This window comes from Urocitellus parryii, chromosome 7 (assembly GCF_045843805.1).
Source record: "Urocitellus parryii isolate mUroPar1 chromosome 7, mUroPar1.hap1, whole genome shotgun sequence".
In the NCBI taxonomy this organism is placed as follows: domain Eukaryota; kingdom Metazoa; phylum Chordata; class Mammalia; order Rodentia; family Sciuridae; genus Urocitellus; species Urocitellus parryii.
Window position 1 is genome coordinate 40,265,211 of NC_135537.1, and position 7,292 is coordinate 40,272,502.

The window sequence follows — 7,292 nt, forward strand, 5'->3', positions numbered from 1 at the left end:
AATAAATAAATATTAAAAAATTCTCTCTCTCTGTCCCCCTCTCTCCCTCACTCTCTATTAAAAAAAAAATTGACAAAACTAAAAGTTGGTTCTTTGAAAAAATAAATAAAATCGACAGACCCTTAGCCATGCTAACGAAGAGAAGAAGAGAGAGAACCCAAATTACTAGCATACGGGATGAAAAAGGCAATATCACAACAGACACTTCAGAAATACAGAAGATAATCAGAAATTATTTTGAATCCTTATACTCCAATAAAATAGAAGATAGTGAAGGCATAGATAAATTTCTTAAGTCTTATGATCTGCCCAGATTGAGTCAGGAGGATATAGACAACCTAAACAGATCAATAACAATAGAGGAAATAGAAGAAACCATCAAAAGACTACAAACTAAGAAAAGCCCAGGACTGGATGGGTATACAGCAGAGTTTTACAAAACCTTTAAAGAGGAACTAACACCAATACTTTTCAAGCTATTTCAGGAAATAGAAAAAGAGGGAGAACTTCCAAATTCATTCTACGAGGCCAACATCACCCTGATGCCTAAACCAGACAAAGACACTTCAAAGAAAGAAAACTACAGACCAATATCTCTAATGAACCTAGATGCAAAAATCCTCAATAAAATTCTGGCGAATCGGATTCAAAAACATATCAAAAAAATTATACACCATGATCAAGTAGGATTCATCCCTGGGATGCAAGGCTGGTTCAATATACGGAAATCAATAAATGTTATTCACCACATCAATAGACTTAAAAATAAGAACCATATGATCATCTCGATAGATGCGGAAAAAGCATTCGACAAAGTACAGCATCCCTTTATGTTCAAAATTCTAGAAAAATTAGGGATAACAGGATCATACCTCAACATTGTAAAAGCAATCTATGATAAGCCACAGGCCAGCATCATTCTGAATGGAGAAAAATTGAAGGCATTCCCTCTAAGATCTGGTACAAGACAGGGATGCCCTCTCTCACCACTTCTGTTCAACATAGTCCTCGAAACACTGGCCAGAGCAATTAGACAGACTAAAGAAATTAAAGGCATAAAAATAGGAAAAGAAGAACTTAAATTATCACTATTTGCAGATGATATGAATCTATACCTAGCAGACCCAAAAGGGCCTACAAAGAAACTATTAGAGCTAATAAATGAATTCAGCAAAGTGGCAGGATATAAGATCAACACGCATAAATCAAATGCATTCCTGTATATCAGCAACAAATCCTCTGAAATGGAAATGAGGACAACTACTCCATTCACAATATCCCCCCCAAAAATAAAATATTTGGGAATCAACCTAACAAAAGAGGTGAAAGACTTATACAATGAAAACTACAGAACCCTAAAGAGAGATATAGAAGAAGACCTTAGAAGATGGAAAAATATACCCTGTTCATGGATAGGCAGAACTAACATCATCAAAATGGCGATATTACCAAAAGTTCTCTATAAGTTCAATGTAATGCCAATCAAAATCCCAACAGCATTTCTTGTAGAAATAGATAAAACAATCATGAAATTCATATGGAATAATAAAAGACCCAGAATAGCAAAAACAATGCTAAGCAGGAAGTGTGAATCAGGCGGTATAGCGATACCAGACTTCAAACTATACTACAGAGCAATAGTAACAAAAACAGCATGGTACTGGTACCAAAACAGGCGGGTAGACCAATGGTACAGAATAAAGGATACAGTAACCAATCCACAAAACTACAACTATCTTATATTTGATAAAGGGGCTAAAAGCATGTAATGGAGGAAGGATAGCATCTTCAACAAATGGTGCTGGGAAAACTGGAAATCCATTTGCATCAAAATGAATCTGAATCCCTTTCTCTCGCCATGCACAAAAGTTAACTCAAAATGGATCAAGGAGCTTGATATTAAATCAGAGACACGGCGTCTGATAGAAGAAAAAGTTGGCTATGATCTACATACTGTGGGATCGGGCTCCAAATTCCTCAATAGGACATCCATAGCGCAAGAATTAACTAGAATCAACAAATGGGACTTACTCAAACTAAAAAGTTTTTTTCTCAGCAAAAGAAACAATAAGAGAGATAAACAGGGAGCCTACATCATGGGAACAAATCTTTACTCCTCACACTTCAGATAGAGCCCTAATATCCAGAGTATACAAAGAACTCAAAAAATCAGACAATAAGATAACAAATAACCCAATCAATAAATGGGCCAAGGACCTGAACAGACACTTCTCAGAAGAGGACATACAATCAATCAATAAGTACATGAAAAAATGCTCACCATCGCTAGCAGTCAGAGAAATGCAAATCAAAACCACCCTAAGATACCATCTCACTCCAGTAAGATTGGCAGCCATCATGAAGTCCAACAACAACAAGTGCTGGAGAGGATGCGGGGAAAAGGGTACACTTGTTCATTGTTGGTGGGACTGCAAATTGGTGCAGCCAATTTGGAAAGCAGTATGGAGATTTCTTGGAAAGCTGGGAATGGAACCACCATTTGACCCAGCTATTCCCCTTCTCGGTCTATTCCCTAAAGACCTAATAAGAGCATGCTACAGGGACACTGCTACATCGATGTTCATAGCAGCACAATTCACAATAGCAAGATTGGGGAACCAACCTAGATGCCCTTCAATAGATGAATGGATAAAAAAAAATGTGGCATTTATACACAATGGAGTATTACTCTGCATTAAAAAATGACAAAATCATAGAATTTGGAGGGAAATGGATGGCATTAGAGCAGATTATGCTAAGTAAAGCTAGCCAATCTTTAAAAAAACAAATGCCAAATGACTCCTTTGATATAAGGGGAGTAACCAAGGACAGGGTAGGGACGAAGAGCTTGAGAAGAAGATTAACATTAAACAGGGATGAGAGGTGGGAGGGAATGGGAGTGAGAAGGGAAATCGCATGGAAATGGAAGGTGATCCTCAGGGTTATACAAAATTACATATAAGAGGAAAGGAGGGGTAAGACAAGATAATACAAGTGTAAGAAATGATTTACAGTAGAGGGGGTAGAGAGAGAAAAGGGGAGGGGAGGGGAGGGGAGGGGAGGGGGGATAGTAGAGAATAGGATAGACAGCAGAATACATCAGACACTAGAATGGCAATATGTAAATCAATGGAAGGGTAACTGATGTGATACAGCAATCTGTATACGGGGTAAAAATTGGAGTTCATAACCCACTTGAATCAAACTGTGAAATATGATATATTAATAACTATGTAATGTTTTGAACGACCAACAATAAAAAAAAAGAAAACATAAAAGCATGTATGACAAAAGAAATTTAAATTCATCAAATTTTGCATTTCAAACAATTCAATCAATAAAGGGAAAAGATGACCATAGAATGGGATAAAATATTTGCAAATTATTTGTCTGTTAATGGTCTTGTAATCAGAATATATAAGAAACTTAAATTGGAATAATTTTAAACCCTAATTTAAAAATGGGCAAATGAATATGAATAGATATGAATAGGCTTTTCTCCAAAAATGACAAAAAAAAAAAGCAGAATAAAAGTATCCTTCACATCGTTAGCTATTAGTGACTTCTATCACCTATTCTTTCTATTCTTGGTAGAATAATTGGATTATCAAACTCAGGTGATTCTACTGTTGTCTGTATTAGACAACTACCATGGAATATAAGAGAAAATACATACAAAGAGAGATACTTACTGTAAGTTGTTTTATAATTATGCTTTCTAGTGCTAAAATTTCTTATGTGGATCAGTCATGTGCCACCTAACATCATTTTGATGAATGAAGATTATGTCACCTAGGGCTGCTGTAGCTGCCTTAGCTTGCATACATACACTCTGTGATGTTCACACAATGACAAAAATCACCAACCAATGATTTTATCAGAACATATTTTCCATTAAATATGCACAACTGAACATGGTTGTAAAAATTTTCAATTATATAGATGCCAAGTACAAAGTAATTTTTAAGATATGTATGGGAATGCTATGGATAGTAACCCAGGAAGAAATGGCCAACTTCCCAAGCTACCATACTGGGAGGATCAAGCCTCAACATGAGTTTTGGTGGATAAACCACAGCAAATATTGTAAGACCTGACTTAACAGGTGCTTCATAATAGTAAGTGAATCTAAATCAGACTTGGAGAAAAGGCTTTTTAAAAATGACCAATAGGAAAGTCTGCGTGCTGTGTAGGAATGGACACTCAGAAGGATGTTCAACCCCCAAAGCAGCAGCCAATGATATATATCTGTGGAGAATGTCACACAGAAAATGAAATAAAATCCAGGGATCCAATCAGATGCAGAGAATGTGGATACAAAATAATGTACAAGAAAAGAACCAAAAGATTGGTGGCTTTTGATGCTCAATGAAACATGGGAATTCAGAGGAGTGTCTTCCTTTGTACCTGGATTTGACCATTGAATGTTTCTCATTATTATACAGTTTTTCATTTAGCACACTTATCTTATGAATACAACTGTATGATTTCATTTTACTTCATTTTCCAAATCAAATTGTATTTAGGTATCAGTAATTTGTGTAAAGACTCTTGTTTAATTAAATGACTTAATTTAATTTTATTGTATTATGTGATCAGACACAAAATGAAAATTAAAATTGCTTCCCCAAATCATACTTTTAATCAAACGCTTGTTAGAAATGCAGGTTTCTAGAGTCCTGTAAAATTCTGATGAAATAAATTCCTTGGAAACCTCAATTATATGTTGTGAACTGTTGGTAAACTCTCTAGCATTATTTGGTACAGATTAAACTAGTCTACTTGCTCTCAGTACAAAGATATAAAAAATTCAAAACTAGTAGGTAAAATCAGAAATGAATAGATACATAAAGGAATAGCTGAGAATGTGCAAAAACAAGTTGCTTCTTCACATATACAGGGCCATATGCATGCCTACCCTTCTGAAATAAGTTCTGTATAGAAAATTAGTCAAGGTGGAATAGTTACTTGAGTCGAAGACTGATTAGAAGGAGCAATACTGGAATAGGGGAAAGAGCCAGTGTAAAAACTATGGGGCAAACTGTGAACTTGTTTTGTTCCCACTTCAAAATGAAGCACATGTGACTTACACTTCATGAACAGTGAGACAGTGGGAAAAGATGAGGTTGCGTTTTGCCAATGGATGCCAAGAAAGCATTGTTAGTCTTCCTACTACCATCATCTCTAAATCAGAGTCCCCAGAGCACCTGAACATCTGCAGAAGCTGTTCATCAAAGGGCTGAGCTTTGAAACAACTGATGAGAGTCTGAGATGCTATTTTGAGTAATCGGAAACACTCACGGACTGTGTGGTAATGAGAGACCCAAACTTCAAGTGCTCCAGGAGCTTTGGGTTTGTCACTTATGCCACTGTGGAGGAAGTGGACACAGCCATGAGTGCAGCACCACACAAGATACACGAAAGAGATGTGGAACCAAAGAGCTGTCCCAAGAGAAGATTTTCAAAGACCATGGGCATACTTAACTGTGAAAAAGACCTTTGTTGGTGGTATTAAAGAAGTCACTGAAGAACATCACATGAGATTATTATGAACAGTTCGAGAAAACTGAAGTTACTGAAACAACGACTGACTGAGGCAGTGAAAAGAAGAGGGCTTTTGCTTTTGTAACTTTTGATGACCATGACTGTGGATAAGATTGTCGTTCAGAAATACCATACTGTGAATGGCCACAACTGAAGTGATGAAAGCCCTGTCAAAGCAAGAGATGGCTAGTGCTTAATTTAGCCATTTTGATGGTTGTAGAGGTGTAGAAATGACAGTTTGGGTCTTGGAGAAAACTTGAGTGGTTGTGTTGGTTTTGGTGGATTTGGTAATGATGGAACCAATTTTGGAGGTGGTGGAAGCTCATTTAATCATTTTGGCAGTTACAACAATGAGTCATCAAATTTTGGACCCACCAAGGGTGGAAACTTTGGAGGCAGAATCTCTGGACTCCTTGGTGTTAGAGGCCAATAGTTTGCTGAATCACAAAACCAAGGTGGCTATGGTGGTTCCAGCAATAGCAGGAGCTATGACAGTGGTAGAAGGTTTTACTACTGCCAGGAAACAGCTTAGCAGGACAGGAGAGCCAGAGAAGTGACAGGGAAGCTATAACTACAGATTTGTGAACTTATCTAAGCACAGTGGTAGCAGGGCCTAGCTGAAACAAAGAAGAAATGATTTAGACAGTACTCGTGTGTATGGACAAAAAGTATAACAGGTCATCTTAGTTTCTGTTCTGTGGAAAGTGTAAAGTATTCCAACATTCCAACAAAGATTTTAATGTGGACTTTTTTTCCCCACCCATGCTGTTGATTGCTAAATGCTAGTCTGATCATGATGCTGAATAAATGTCTTTAAAAAAAAAAAAGACAAATAAATATAACACCATTGTAGGTATTTTTATCCTAAACTTAACTATTAAATTTTACTTATAAAATATATGGCAATCTAGTAGGCATGGCTATGAGGATAAATAATTGCTACTGTACTGTTTCAAAGTTACCTTTAAGAAAAAAATTAGTATAAGAGGAATTATAATTAAATACTATGTAACATAATTTTTACATAAACATGATAACATATAACTTTAACCGTGGCCATTTTGCGCATCTGACTAAAGCATGAAATGTCCATATTAAGGTATATTTAATTTAATATTTTTCTGGTACATCTATATAGAATCTTACCCTCCTTTATATTAAGTTATAAATTTGGTTAATGTACTGTGCAGTTTTTTTTTGTTTTTTTTTGGTGGAGTTGGGATTTGAATCCAGGGCTTTGTGCATGAAAGGCAAGCACTCTACCATCTGAGCTATATCCCCAGCCCAAGTAAGTAAATTTCACTCAAGAGGCACAGAATGAGGGCTACGGTTGTAGCTCAGTGGTAGAGTGAACGTCTCGCATGTGGAAGGCACTGGGTTTGATCCTCAGCACCACAAAAAATAAAATAAAGGTATTGTGTCCATCTATAACTAAAAACATACTTAAAAAAAAAAAAGAGAGACACAGAATGAAAAAGTCAACACAAAATCATTTCAGGCTTATATAAACTAAGATTTATAAGAGCCTTAAAAATTAAAAAATTCTGAAGGAAAATACATTCTGGATTCTATTTGCATGCAAAGTTCATGAAATGCAGGGAATTTGTGTTTACTGCTCTACCCCTAGGGTCTAACACAATGTTTAACAAGAATAGGCACTCACAACTGTTGAATAATGAGACAAAATATTAACATCTTTATTAATTTAGCAAAGGAGAAAAATCTTCAAGTCATAATACACAGAAAAC

General features: G+C 36.1%; 1 pseudogene; it reads left to right on the forward strand.

Annotated features, from left to right (window-relative positions):
• Positions 1-4,195: 4,195 nt before the first annotated feature.
• On the forward strand, positions 4,196-4,372 carry LOC113180129 (DNA-directed RNA polymerases I, II, and III subunit RPABC4 pseudogene; annotated as a pseudogene).
• The last annotated feature ends 2,920 nt before the right edge of the window (positions 4,373-7,292 follow it).